General features: G+C 41.8%; 1 pseudogene; it reads right to left on the minus strand.

Annotated features, from left to right (window-relative positions):
- Positions 1 to 14,810: 14,810 nt before the first annotated feature.
- LOC129669880 (cytochrome c oxidase subunit NDUFA4-like) lies at positions 14,811 to 15,057 on the minus strand (annotated as a pseudogene).
- Positions 15,058 to 15,742: the final 685 nt, after the last annotated feature.

Raw genomic sequence — 15,742 nt, forward strand, 5'->3', positions numbered from 1 at the left:
CCATATGAAGCTGAGAATCTTTTTCTCAAGGTCTGTAAAGAATTGAGTTGGTATTTTGATGGGAATTGCATTGAATCTGTAGATTGCTTTTGGCAGGATGGCCATTTTCACAATGTTAATCCTACCAATCCATGAGCACGGGAGATCTTTCCATCTTCTGAGATCTTCTTCAATTTCTTTCTTCAAAGACTTGAAGTTTTTCTCAAACAGGTCTTTCACTTGCTTGGTTAGAGTCACACCAAGGTACTTTATGTTATTAGTGGCTATTGTGAAGGGTGTTGTTTCCCTAATTTCTTTCTCAGCCTTTTTGTCTTTGGTATACAAGAGGGCTTCTGATTTTTTTGAGTTGATTTTGTATCCTGCCACTTTGCTGAAGGTGTTTATCAGCTGAAGAAGTTCTCTGGTTGAATCTTTGGGTTCGGTCATGTATACTATCATATCATCTGCAAATAGTGACACTTTGACCTCTTCCTTTCCGATTTGTATCCCCTTGATCTCCTTTAGTTGTCTTATTGCTCTGGCTAGGACTTCAAGTACAATGTTAAAGAGATATGGAGAGAGTGGGCAGCCTTGTCTTGTCCCTGATTTCAGTGGGATTGATTTAAGTTTCTCTCCATTGAGTTCGATGTTGGCTATAGGCTTGCTGTATATTGCCTTTACTATCTTTAGGTATGTGCCTTGTATCCCTGATCTCTCCAAGACTTTAAACATAAATGGGTGTTGGACTTTGTCAAATGCTTTTTCAGCATCTAAGGAGATGATCATGTGGTTTTTCTCCTTCATTTTGTTTATGTGGTGGATTACATTGATGGATTTCCGTATGTTGAACCACCCTTGCATTCCTGGGATGAAGCCTACTTGGTCATGGTGGATGATATCTTTGATGTGTTCTTGGATTCGGTTTGCAAGTATTTTATTGAGTGTTTTTGCATCAATGTTCATAAGAGAGATAGGTCTGAAGTTCTCTTTTTTTGTTGGATCTTTGTGTGGTTTAGGTATCAAAGTGACTGTGGCTTCATAGAATGAGTTTGGTAGTGTTCCTTCTGTTTCTATTTTATGGAATAGTTTGAGGAGAATTGGTGTTAGTACTTCTTTGAAGGTCTTGTAGAATTCTGCGCTGAAGCCATCTGGTCCAGGGCTTTTTTTGGAGGGGAGACTGTCAATGACTGCTTCAATTTCCTTGGGAGATATAGGACTATTCACTCTTTCTACCTGATCTTGACTTAATTTTGGTAGATGGAATCTGTCAAGAAAGTTATCCATTTCATTTAGATTTTCAAATTTTGTGCCATATAGGCTTTTGTAGTATGACCTAATAATCGTTTGGATTTCCTCAGTGTCTGTAGTTATGTCCCCATTTTCCTTTCTGATTTTGCTGATTTGTATGGTTTCTCTCTGCTTTTTAGTTAGTTTGGCTAAGGGTTTGTCTATCTTGTTGATTTTCTCAAAGAACCAGCTTTTTGTTTCATTGATTCTTTGGATAATTTTATTTGTTTCTAATTGATTGATTTCTGCCCTTAGTTTGATTATTTCCAGCCGTCTGCTCCTCTTGGGTGTATCTGCTTCTTTTTTTTCTAGGTTTTTCAGTTGGGCCATTAGGTTGTTTGTATGTGATGTTACGGATTTCTTCTTGTAGGCACTTAGTGGTATAAATTTTCCTCTGAGCACTGCTTTCAATGTGTCCCATAAATTTGGGTATGTTGTGCCTTCATTTTCATTGAATTCTAGAAAGTCTTTAATTTCTTTCTTTATTTCTTCCTTGACCCAGCTGTCATTGAGTAGTAAGTTGTTCAGTTTCCATGTGCGTGTCGGCTTTTTTTGTTTCTGTTGTTGTTGATGTCCAGCTTTAGTCCATGGTGGTCAGATAGTATACAAGGGATTATTTCAATCCTTTTGTATCTGTTGAGGCTTGCTTTGTGACCAACTATATGGTCTATTTTGGAGAAGGTTCCATGTGGTGCTGAAAAGAAGGTGTACTCTTTTGAGTTTGGGTGAAAAGATCTGTAGACATCTATTAGGTCCATTTGATTTAGGGATTCTGTGAGTGCTTTTATTTCCCTATTTGGTGTCTGTCTGGTTGATCTGTCCCTTGATGAGAGTGGGGTGTTGAAGTCTCCCACTATTAAGGTATTAGGATCAATGTATGATTTAAGCTTTAATATTGTTTCATTTACAAATGTAGGTGCTCTTGTATTTGGGGCATAGATATTCAAAATTGTGATGTCCTCTTGTTGGATTTTTCCTTTGATGAGAATATAGTGGCCCTCCTTATCTTTTTTGATTAACTTGGGTTGAAAGTCTATTTTATTAGATATTAGGATGGCTACTCCAGCTTGTTTTCTGGAACCATTTGCTTGAAAAACATTTTTCCAGCCCTTTACTCTGAGGTAGTGTTTATCTTTGTTGCATAGGTGTGTTTCTTGGATGCAACAGAATGTTGGGTCCTGTTTCTGTAACCATTCTGTTAGCATGTGTCTTTTTATTGGTGAGTTGAGTCCATTAATATTGATAGATAATATTGACCAATGCATGTTAGTTCCTTTTGTAATGGAGTCGATGATCTTACCTTGTTTCATTGCTTGTTTTCTTTTCTTTTTTGTTGGGATATTATCTGTATGCCCTGTTTTCTTGGGTGAATTCGTTTTCGTTGGATTGGAGTTTTCCTTCTAGTATCTTCTGTAGGGTTGGTTTGCTGTATAGATATTGCGTAAATTTAGTTTTTTCATGGAATATTTTGTTTTCTCCATCTATGTTGATTGAAAGCTTTGCAGGGTATAGTAGTCTGGGTTGACATTTGTGATCTCTTAGAGTCTCCATGATGCTTGCCCAGGCCCTTCTGGCTTTCATAGTTTCTGATGAGAAGTCTGGTGTGATTCTGATAGGTCTACCTTCATATGTTACTTGGCCTTTTTCCCTTGCTGCTTTTAATATCTTTTCTTTGTTCTGTAGATTTAGTGTTTTGACTATGATGTGACGTGATGTGTTTCTTTTCTGGTCTAGTCTATTTGGTGTTCTGTAGGCCTCTTGTATATTTATGGACATCTCTTTCTTTAAGTTGGGAAAATTTTCTTCTATGATTTTTTTGAAAATATTTTCTGGACCTTGGAGCCTGGAGTCTTCTTTTTCATCAATTCCTATTATTCTTAGATTTTGTCTTTTCATAGCATCCTTGATTTCTTGGATATTTTGTGATTGGAATTTTTCTGATTTTACTTTTTCTTTGAGAGAAGTATCAATTTCTGCAAGTGTGTCTTCAGCTCCAGAGATTCTCTCTTCCATCTCTTGTATTCTGTTGGTGATGCTTACTTTTGTGGTTCCTGATCTTTTCTCCAAGTTCTCCAGCTCCAGGGTTTTCTCATTTTGTGTTTTCTTTATTGATTCTAATTCTGTTTTCATGCCTTGCACCATTTCTTTTATGTGTTTGAATTTGGATTCCTGTCTCTCTACGATGGACTCTATTTCTTTGTTCATTTCCCTTTTGTATGCCACTAAGTTTTTTCTCTACTTGTGCCTCTATTTGTTTGGCTATGTTTGCCTGTGTTTCTTTAAGGGTTTTGTCTATTCTTTCTTTACCTCCAATTGACTGGCCAACTCTTTGAAAGATTTGTTCATTTCCTCCTTATGAGCCTCAAATAATTGAGCAAGCATGGCTTTAAGGTCATTTTCCTGTGCTTCTGATGAATTGGAGTATCCATCGATTTTGGGGTTTGCTGGTGAAGTCATGATGTCCTGATTTATGATGGAAGTGTTCTTTCGCCTACCCCTGGCCATTGGCTTATCTGAGACCTTCCCTGTTTGTTTTTGGATTCTGCCGATCAGACTGGTACTGTCTCTCTCTCGAGTCTGGAGAATTCTTCAGGAAGTTGAGAGAGGTCCCGTGTCCTTAGTGTATGCTGAGGACTAGCTGTACAGGCAGGACACTTGGCAGAGATCAGCGTTATCTGGGCTCTCTGCTCTCTGGTTTGGCCCTGCTTCTTTGATGTGCTCCGCCAGTTCTGTGCTGCTGTCACTGCCAGGTTATGAGGTCTTGCTGCAGCTGGAGATTTCAGGGTGGTCACATCAGTGGGAATCGGGGTAACTAGCCTTTCTGTTCTCTGGTTTGGCCCTGGTTAGTCTTAAACTGGAGGGCTGATGTGCCCCGCCAGCTCAGTTCTGCTCCGCCGCCAGGTTAGAAAGTCCCGCTGTAACTGGAGACTGGGTTGCTAGTCCAGATGCTTTCTGGGAAGTCCTGGGGTCTCTTTACTGTGCTCTCCAAGCTTCAGAGGCCCAGCGCCTGGTGTGTCTAGCTTGTATGGCGTTTCTGTCTGGTTTTGGTGAGTATATAGCGTATTCTCTGTCACTGTGGGATTGGGCGGGCCGTACAGTCAGTGATGGCGCTCCTGCGGAGCTAGTATGGCGTCTAGCAGACTCGGGCCCTGGGAGGATGGTGCAGCCGCCTCGCGTGAATCTGGGGCTCTGAGACACAGTACTGCTGGCCTTTGCCGATAAAGGGCTTGGGGCTCCGCCTCAGTGGCTGCAGGCCCCAGGCAGTTAGGTCTGCGCTGAGAAAGGCTAGTCCGCTGTGCCGAGGAGGAGGGAGGTCTGGGGGAGGGGAGTGCCGAGAGATCAAAGGATCATTTCTCACCTTCCCCAAACAAGTCCCTGGGTGACCTGAGACCAAGGTTTTCAGCTCCTGCGATGTTCCCTGTTGTTTAGAAAGTCTCTCCCTTGTTTCCCTGGCTTCAGAAGTTCTTCCACTCATCAACTCAGAACTTTATCTCTTCCACAGCTCGGAAACTGTGTGTGCTAGTCGCCATCTTGGCTCCACCCCCCTCCTGCACCGTGGGGTTATCTCTCAACTGGAAATCCCAGTATCTGATGTTGTGGGGCCCACAGTTCAGTCTGGAACAGTGATTAGAGTAGGCTAGAGTGTGGCTCTGGGCTGGCAACCCAGCACCTGGTGGAACAGAGATCTCTTCTGCGGTTTAGCTGGGTGAGTTGAAGCTGATTGAATCCCCCACCGTGGGGTATCCTCTCACCTTGGAAACACAATCACTTGTATCTTAAGGTCTCGAGTTCTGACTTCTGGTCACTGTGCTGATCCCGCTATGCAGCTGGTCAGAACAAGAGTTGTTCCTGTGCTGCCATCTTGTGAGTTCTCTGCCTTTTTTTTAAACTCACTGTGATTCCTTAGACATTTCTTAGTAATATTTAATATATACGTAGGTCCATTTTTATTTTTTTTACTTCCTGTTTAGTTTGTTTAATTATTCACCTGACAGAGAGGTGCTAATTCTAATACTGAGCTATTATTTAAAAAGCTGATATAAACATTGGTACACAGGTTTCTTAGTGAATATAAGTTGCTATTTATCTTGGGTGAATACTCAAGAGTGAAGTTGTTAGGTAGTACGGTAGCTGTATATATTTAGTGTGGTTCCCTCCTTCTTGGGGGTCTGTTTCTTTCCAGCACATGAAGGCAGTAGGGGCAGAAGATGAGGCGCAGAGCTTACAAGGCTATTGAGCACAAATATCAGACACTACATGAACGTGACATACTTCTCCATTTACTTAAATCACCTTTATCAGCCTTTTATATTTTTCAGCATGCAAGCCTGTGTATAATTTTAGAGTCTCAGTGAAGAACTTAATGATCTTCTGGGCAGTGGTTTTCAGTGTTCAATGCTAGTAGTGTGTAGAAATGCAACTGAAATACACACATTTCCTTTTTTCCTTTGAGACAGTGTCTCACTGTATTTCCCTAGCTGGCCTAGAACTCACTATGTAGATCAGGCTGGACTTGAGCTCACACATATCTACCTGCTTCTGCCTTCCCAGTGCTGGTATTAAAAGTATGTGCCATCATATCCAGCTTCCTATCTATCTTTCTCTCTATCTATCTATCTATCTATCTATCTATCTATCTATCTATCTATCCAGCTATCTGATATAGAATCTTACTAAATAACCCAGATTCTCACGGCATTCACTCATGAACATGAGATCTTCCTGTCATCACCTCTCTAGTGATAGTTCTAAAGATGTGTACCACCGTACCTGGTGCTGTGGTTGATTTTTATATGTTCATGTTGAGTACTACAAACTTGTTGAATTCACTTATTTTTCTTTTTTTTAATTTAACTTTATTTTTTTATTATTTATTCACTTTATATCCTTATTGTAGCCCTTTCCTTTGTCTCTACCCAGTCCCACCCTCCCTTCCTTTTGTCCCCTATTCCCTTTCTCAAAAAGTGGGAGTCCTCTGTCTCTACCATATGACCCAAGCCTATCAAGCCTCAGTATGATTGCTTGCATCCTCTTCCTATGTGACCTGGCAATACTCCCTCCACCCCCACCAGATGCAACTGATCAAAGAGTGGGCAACAAAGTCCATGTCAGAGACAGCCTACACTCCATTTTACTAGGGAACACACATGACAGAGAGTTCACTTACTATTTCTAGGACTCTCTTCCTTTTCATTTGTTTTGTAGATTTTTGGAAATTTATATATATGGAATCTGCAATAGAGACTGCTTCATTTCTTTCCCAATGATTTATATAAATTATACTTCTTTTTCTTACCTTACAGAGCTAGCAAGAACTTCTAGCATTTTAGTCAATTAGAATGGTATGCATAGAGACCTTTGGTTAATTCTTATACTTAAGGGCAATGAATTCAGGCTTCTGTCATTAAGTATAATACTGACTGTTGGATTTTTGTTTTGTTTTGTTTTTGAGACACATTTTACCAAGTCCATGAAGTTCATCTTCATCTCTATTTTCTGAAGATTTTTCTTGAAGAATGTATGAAGAACGTTTGTTTTCAAATTCTCTCTGTATCAGTCAATTTAACCATGGACTTTTTATTCTTTACCTTGATAGTATGGTGAATTGCAACACTACTTTGAAATGTGAATGTTTACATGGATTTTTATATTTGAAAATAATCATTTTTTTTGTTCTGTAAATTGAAGCCAGTGTCTTGCAAATGCTAAACAAGTGCTCTGCCACTGACCTACAGCCTCACACCCAAATCAACCCACATTTTTGTTCATATTCTAATCCACGTGTATATATATGAATTACATAATTTATATGTAATATATAATTAATAAATGGTTAAATTGCTATCACTAAGATTATGTTGAGAAACCTGTGCTAATCTTCATGAGAGTTTCCCTTTATAGTTGTCTATCTTTAGGCTTTCTGTGGTTTTGTATTATAGTATTACTGACTTTGTAAAATGAAGTTATTTTTCTTTTTGTATTCCTCTTCTTTTTTAGACGATGTTCTAGAATTAATGACACAAATTCTTCTTTAAATGTTTGGTAGAATTCTCCAACAAAAAAGCATCAGGCTCAAAGATTCAACTTGGAGAGTTTTAAAATTACAGGTCCAAAAGACAATTATGCTAAGCTCTGTGTGCAAGCATAGAAGAGTATCATTAATAGTGTCAGAGGTTGGCTCTCTCCCATAGGATGGGTCTCAAGTTGGGCTAACATCGGTTGTCCATTCCCTCAATCTCTGCTCTATCTTAATCCTTACACTTCTTGTAGGTGTGACATAGTTTGAGTTGAAGGTTTTATGGATGGATTAGTATCCCCCTCTCTCCAAGGGAAGTCCCACTTGGCTACAGAAGGTGGCTCCTTCTGGTTCCATATCCCCTGCTGCTAAGAGTCACCCCCATAGACTCCTGGGAACCTCCCTTATCCCAGAGAGGTCCCCACCAATTTCCATTCTCTCTACCAGTGCTCCCTTCTCTCCTCACTAAATCCACCCCCATTCCTCTCCCCACTCTTTCTCTCACCCAGTTCTCTCCCTCCATCTACTTCAGATGTCTATTTTACTTTTCCTTTGAGTGAGATTCAGGCATTCTCCCTCAGGCCCTCCTTGTTACTTAGCTTCTTTGGATCTGTGGATTACAGCATGGTAGATATGGCTAATACTCACTTATAAGTGAGTACAGGCATACATAAGTGAGATACATGTGTGTTTTTCGGGGTCTCGGTTAACTCACTCAGGAGGATATTTTCTACTTCTTATGAGAGGCTTCATCCAGCAGCTAATACAAACAGAAGCCGAGACCCATAACCAAACAATAGGCACAGCTTGGGGAGTCTTGTAGAAATGTGGGAAGAAAGATTGAGGAAGCCAGAGAGGTCAAAGACACCACAAAAAGATCTACAGAGTCAATTAACCTGGGCTCATGGGGCTCATAGAGACTGAACCACCAACCGAAGACCATACATGGCCTGGACATAGAACACCTACACATATGTAGCAGATGTGCGGCTTGCTCTTTGTGGGTCCTCTGACATTTGAGGTGGGGGCTGTCTCTGATTGTTTCCTGCCTTTGGATTCTTTTCCCCTAGTTGGACTGCCTTGTCTGGCCTTAGAGGAAGAGGATAGCGTCCTGCTGAGACGTTATGTGCCAGGGTGGGTTGGTACTCATGGGGGGTTCCCCTTCTTTGAGATGAAGGAGAGGGGGGAATGGACAGAAGGGATGTAAGGGTGGGGTTAGGAAGAGAGAAGGGAGGCATCTGTGATCAGGCTATAAAGTGGTTATATAAATTAATTTAAAAATAAAATAAAATTATAGGTTCAGTTTCCTAAGTGGGGATATCTGAGTTATCTTTTTTTTTTTTTTTTTACATTGAGTTAGTTGTGATAGTTTGTTGTGAAGAATTGGCCTGTTCATATAAGTTATTGAAGGAAACCAAGGCAGGAACTCAAGCAGGAACCTGAAGTAGAAATCTTGGAGGAACACTGCTTATGCTCACTTGTTTCATACAGAAATCATGGAGGAATACTGCTTATGCTTACTCAGTGGCTCATCCTTAGCTTTCTTAAACAGCTCAGGACTACCTGCCTAGGGATGGTACCACACAAAGTAGGCTGGGTCCTTATATATCAAATCATCATCAACATCATTGTCATCATCATCTCCTGGAAGGGGGAGGCTCCCAGAATTCTATGGAGGTGACCCTATCGGAGAATATAGCTGGACTGCATTTCTTTTTAATTCTATCTAATCTTTGGTATATTTCTAGTCTTTATATTTATATTTATATTTACAATAATTCTTATGTGTTAGCACTTAATTATCATTACCTTTTTATTATTTATTTTCCTTTGTTCCACTAAGTCTCACTCCTCATTTTTATTTTTATGTTTATATTTTTTGGAAAAAGTTTTAGATTTTCATCTTGATTTACTGTTGTGTGACAGACTTTTTCTTGGGAGGGGCAGCACACACATCTACTCACCCCAGAGAGGGAACTGATGACAGACTACAGTATGGATATCACCAAAGTCCAAAGTTTTATTGGGGTCACTTACAGGAATATGGGTGAGGGGTTACTCAACCAAGCAGGAATGACTCAAAGACAGCTCTGTCTATCTAGTTCACTCTACCGTGGATGACAGCTCCCCCAACTGGAAACCTGAAGCATATGTTAAAGTACAGGCCACTTAACATGTTGCAGAGTATACTTTCCAGGTGGCTCAGTTGATCTGAGCTCAGATCAGGTAATCTTTGTTTCTTCTAAACAGTTGGGTTGGTCTCTACTTCTTTGCAGCTTGGCTCATCTGAAAATTACTCATCAGTCTTCACATACTTCTTATATACACTTGGGGTAGTGGGAATGGGGAAAGAGTCTAGTGAATCTGGCCAGTTTCAGTTTCTTCCTAAAGCTATTTGGAATTATTCATTTCCTAGAATTCACTTCCCTGCAAAATGGAATGTTTCAACCTCAGAGGAAACTGTTACATATTTACTTATAGCTTATTTAGGTATATGTTCATATATATATATATATATATATATATATATATATATATATATATATATATATTACTTTTATTAGTTACACTTTATTCACTTTGTATCCCTCCATAAATCCCTCCCAACCCCACCTTCCCTCCCCCTTCATGCATGCCCCTCCCCAAGTCCACTGATAGAGAAGGTCCCACTCTCCTTACTTCTGATCTTAGTCTATCAAATCTCATCAGGAGTGGCTGCATTGTCATCTTCTGTGGCCTGGTAAGGCTGCTCCCCCCTCAGGGGGAGGTGATCAAAGAGCAGGTCAATCAGTTTATGTCAGAGGCAGTCCCTGAGACTTATGGCCAACTGTTGGGCAGAGTGCATGGAATCTTATGAAAGAAGTGGGAAATAGTAAGATCTAGAGAGGACAGGACCTCCACAAGGAGAACAACAGAACCAGAAAATTTGAACACAGGGGTCTTTCCAGAGACTCATACTCCAACCAAGTAAATGCATGGAGATAACCTAGAACCCCTGCACAGATGTAGCCTATATTTTTATAGTGGTTTCTCTGAGCACTAATATACTGAAACATGATTTGTGGCTGTCTACCTGCATCAACATTTTACTACTTTGGGGGGTAGAATTTTTCATTGCTTATTCTTTTTAAAAACTTTCATTTGATTCTTTGTGAGTTTCTTCTTTTATCATTTATCTATTAAATTTACTTTACATCCTTGAAGCCCCTTCTCTCCTCCCCTTCTAGTCCCACTCTCTCTTCTTCCCTTTCCCCCTCCTCTTTTCCCCAGGAAAGGAAAGTTCCCTTTTCCATCCACCCTAGCTCTTCAAGTTGCTTCAGTACTGAACTTGTTTTATTCCCCTGTGGCCTTTCACGGAAGTCCTGCCAGGGGAAAGTGATCTGAAAGCTAACAAGTGAGTCCTTGTCTGATACAGCTTTCATTTACCTTACTAAAGTACCCATTTGAAGCCTAAGCTTCCCATATGCTACATCTTTGTAGGGTGTCTAAGTCCAGTTCATGCATGGTTCTTGGTTGATGCTTCAGTCTCAGCAACCCTCTCTAGGTCCTGGTTAGTTGGCTCTGTTGTTTTTCTTGTGGACCTCCTGTCACTCATGGGTCCTTTTCTCTTTCTTCTCACTATTCCCCAATATTCTCTATACATTGACCAATGTTTGAAGCTGTGAGTCTCAGAAAAGAAATTATGAAATTTGCAGGCAAATGGATGGAACTAGAAAATATCATCCTGAGTGAGGTAACCCAGAGCCAGAAAGACACACATGATATGTACTCACTCATAAGTGGATTTTAGCCATATAATACAAGATAAGCATACTACAAGGCACAGTCCCAAAGAACATAAGTAATAAGGATGACCCAAATGAGGATGTATAAATCTCATTTGGAAGGGGAGATAGAATAGACAGAGGTAATGACTGAAGAGAGAGAACAAGTTGGTGACACAGAGAGTTAACAAGTTGGGGATCAGAACTGAGGAGAGCAAGGGTAAGAGGACAGAAGGCCTGTAGAGAAAAACAAATTATGGTGGAGACATCTTTGTGACAAGTTAGAGACCTAAGTCAGGGTAGGCTCTTGGGAGGATATGAGGGGAATTCAAGCAGAGACTCCTCTTCACAGAGACCATTGAGACTGACGTGGACATCCTCTGACTAGGCTAGTCTTCTAGTAAATAGTGGCTAGCACCAACCCACCCACAAAAACTTCAACGCAAAATTTATCCTGCCTAGGATATGTACAGGAATAAAGATAGGGCAGAGATTGAGGGAATGCCCAACAGATGAAAGATACTCTGCAAATCTTGCAGACAGGAGCCTGTCAGAGTTGTCCTCTGAGAGGCTCTACTAGCAGTGCCTCAAAGCAGATGCTGAGATTCTTTGTGAATTTCACATCATGTACCCCAGCCACACTCATCTTCCTTTCCTTTTGAATGTACCTTCTGTCCTTGCAACCTGTCCCCCAAAATAAAATAAGATAAAATAAAAAAAATGTCAAGCTGTAGTGGGTCACAATGTGTCATACAGTTTATCCTCTTTTCCACATTTCTTTGCCTGCAAATATTCATTGCAATGAGTCATTGGTCTATTTTGAGGCCTCTGGCTTCTTCTCCACTATCTAAACTTGATAGTCACTAGAACTCTTCTTGGATGTCCTGTTGTTGTCCTCTGTCCTGGAGATCCTACAACTTTGGATCTGCAGAGTGGCCCTTTCATGTGTTCCAACAGTTCATATATGAGGTAGATATTGAAATGGGCCAGCTCAAAGTCCTTGATCTGGGCCTGGGAGGTAGCTGAGTCTCATATCCTTACACCAGGTCTCATATGCTTGCACCACCAAGGCAACCTCTCCAGCACTGCACCAACTAGCTTACCCAGTGCTGCAGCTAGTAAAGGGCAAGGTCACCTCATGTCTTGGGTGCGGCACAGTATGACTTCGCCACCAAGGTCAGCTTTACTGTGCTGCTCAGATGAGGTTCAGGTTCAGGGCCTTATTTTGGGAGTGCTGCAGTCAATGAGGGACAGGAACAGCTCTTCTGCTTTCATAACCCAAGGGCCAGCTTTCCTGCCTGCTACAGGCAGTAAGGGGTCAGAATGAGGTGGAGGTAGGGCATCCCTCACTTGCGTATGCCACCCCACAGCAGACTAGGGGCAGAGCCAGCTCTCCTGCACTTATACCCTCAGGGCTGGCTCACATTCAGTGTCAGTTCTACTGTGCTTCTGAGGCAAGGAGCAGGGCCAGCTCTCCTGAGTGTGGTGTCCAGCAAAGGGCAGGGTCAGCTCAGCACAGTGCCTCAGGTAACTGTCCAGACCAGGGACATCTACATGGCCTTTGGTGGTAAAATGGTCCTGGAACAGACCCTGGCTTCCTTAGGAACACTGACTCAGACATGGCCACCAGCAGCAACCTGGGCCGGAATGTCCCCATGGCCTCAGGTGGTAGCACAGCCACTCAGGTCAGCATGTCCAACCTTAGTAGCATAGCCCTGAAATAACCACATGGTCTCTAGTGGCACCCTAGACTACAGACATCTGCATGGTTTGGGGTGGTAACTTGTACCACATAAACCCCAGATATAGAAGGACCATAAACCCAGACATGGCCTTTGGTGGCAACCGAGTCCAGAATCTCACCATGCCCTCCTAATTTCTGCCTGTTCCTCACTGCTATCTAGTCTCCAATTCTACTTCTCTCCACAGTGTATGGACTCCTGGGCTTCACTTTCTCTTCCAACTCTCCATCTTTCCTATCTCTTTATCACACTTTCATCCATTATAATGGCACCAATGGCAGGTGCTTGAATGTCTTTCTTTCAGCTACCGCAGGCTGGCCAGCCAGGGACATGGGCTTGGGTGTCCTTTTATAGCTTCCAGGGCCAAAATAAGGGTGGGGCACGGGGGAACATTTTACTACTTTGAGTGAAGTGTAGAAACATCACTTGAGGTCCTTTGGATCTTTAAGACTTTTGAAGATCATAGCTTTGAGCTTAACATAATGCTATAATTTTTATTCAGTCAACATATTCATTCAACTGTGGAAAGAACACTGTATTTCAATTGTTTTTTATATTCTCTTTATTCTTTTTGTTGTTATTTTTTCAGTTTATTTACTTTACATCACATAGGTACCCCCTTCTTTCTCTCCTCTCAGTCCCTCCTTCCCTCTTCTTCCCTCTTTCCCTCTTCCCCTCTCCTTCCCCCGCCCCCAGAAAAGGGGCTATCCCCCTCCGTATCAACCCACCCAGTCCATCAAGTCACATCAGGACTCATTTGCTGAAGGCAGAAAAGGCTGCCCTACCAAGTGGAAGTGATTCAAAAGCCAGCAATAAAATCCATGTTGGAAACAGCCCTACCTCCTCCGGTTGCCAGGCATCCCACATGAAGACCAAGCCACCCACCAGCCACATATGTGCAAGGGGCCTAGGTCCAGACCACGGATGGTCTTTAGTTTATGTCTCATTCTCTGTAAGCCCCCTTGAGTCTGGGTTAGTTGTTTCTGTCTATATTCTTATGCAGTTGCTGTCCCCTCCAGGTCCTTCTATTTTTCTCCTAACACTTCCACAGGACCCTCGCAGCTTTGCCCCATTCTTGGCTGCAAGTCCTAGCATCTGTTTCAATCCCATGCTAGCAGCGGTCTCCCAGACAACAGTCAAATCAGGCTCCTGTCTGCAAGCATAGCAGAGCATCATTAATAGTGTCAGGGGCAGGCTCTCTAACATGGGGTGGGTCTCAGGTTTGGTGAAGCATTTATTGGACACTCCCCCAGTCTTTATTCCCTCTTTATTCCCTATACTTCTTGTAGGCAGGGTAGTTTTTGGACCCAAGGTTTGGTTGGTGGGTTGTTGCTCCCCTTCTTCCACTAGACCAGCTTGGCTTGGAGGTGGTCACTTCAGTCTTCATGCCTCCCCCCCCACAACCCATTAGGAGTCTCAGCTAGAGTCACACCCATATCCTCCCAGGAGTCTACCCTGTCGCAGGTCTCCAGCTTGTCAGAGGTGCCCCCTCCAGGTTCAATTCTTGTGTCCAGCCCTCTCAACTCCCACACCCCATTCTCCACATCTGTTCCCCAACCTTGTTTCACTCCCAATTCCATCTCTTGTCCAGTTCCATTTATTCATCCACTTCTGCTCTGCTGTCTATTCTATTTGCCTTTCTGGATGACATCCAAGAGCCCCCCTTTGGACCCTCCTTGTTACTTAGCTTCTTTGGGTCTGTGGATTGTATTATGGTTATCCTGTACTATATGTCTAATATACACTTATAAGTGAGTACACACCATGTGCGTCTTTCTGGGTGTGCATTACCTCAATCAGGATGATCTTTCCTAGTTCCATCCACTTGGCTGCAAATTTCATGATTTCCTGTTTTTATTTTTTTTCAAGTTTCAGTGTTATATTCATCAGTGTAATAAACTCCAAAAAATCAACATGATTTCATTCATTGATAAAATGAAGTATTTCTGGTTAAGTGGGAAATTGTGCAGATGGCTTCTGAAAGAACTTCTTTGTAAGCAGCTTTATTATGAAGTTCACGTTTCAGAAGTCAGGGCCTTCATTCTTCAGTTTGCTGTAGTCAACATTCATTGAGTAGAACTTGTATTGTTCATTGGTACCCAGATTGTTCCAGGGCTCTGGGTTACTTTTCCTGTCCCAGCTGAAGTGGATTGAACACTAATGAGCACTACACATACAGTGCTGTTCCAATATCACCTGCTCCAAGAAATATGAAAAGAAGGATCAAGCTGGGATGCTTCCGGGCTTGCTGAAGGATCTGGCAGAGCATGTTTGCATCAGAGGCCTACTTCCATGGAGACAGGAGAACAAGAGCAGGACACACACTGACCCACTTCTGCAACCTGGCTGAGCACACATCACATGTCCTTGTTTTTAATAGCTGAGTAGTATTCCATTGCAGAAACATACCACAGTTTTCGTATCCATTCTTCAGCTGAAGAACGTCTAGATTGTTTCTAGTTTCTAACTACTACAATTAAAGCTGCTTTGAACACATTTGAACAAATGTCCTTTTGTTTTGGTTGGAGCATCTTTAGGTTTTATGCCCAGGAGTGAGAAACCTGGATCTTCAGGTAGAACTATTTCCAATTTTCTGAGAAAGCACCAGAATGATTCCCAGAGAGGTTGTACAAGTTTGCACTCCCACCAACAATAGTGGAACATTCCCTTATCCCACATCCTCAGCAGCATGTGTTGTCACTTGAGTTTTTGGTCTTAGGCATTCTGACTGGTATAAGATCGAATGTTAGAGTCATTTTGATTTGCATTCCTATGATGGCTAAGGACATTGAGCATTTCTTTAAGCACTTCTTAGCCATTCAAGATTCCTCTGTTGTGAATTCTTGGATTATCTCTGTACGGCATGTTTTAACTGGATTATTTGATTGGTTGATGTCTAATTTCTTAAGTTATTTTTATATTTTAGATATGAGCCCTCTGTCTGATGTAGGGTT

Source organism: Psammomys obesus, unplaced genomic scaffold (genome assembly GCF_907164565.1).
Source record: "Psammomys obesus unplaced genomic scaffold, mPsaObe1.curated_primary_1811, whole genome shotgun sequence".
Classification (NCBI taxonomy): Eukaryota; Metazoa; Chordata; class Mammalia; order Rodentia; family Muridae; genus Psammomys; species Psammomys obesus.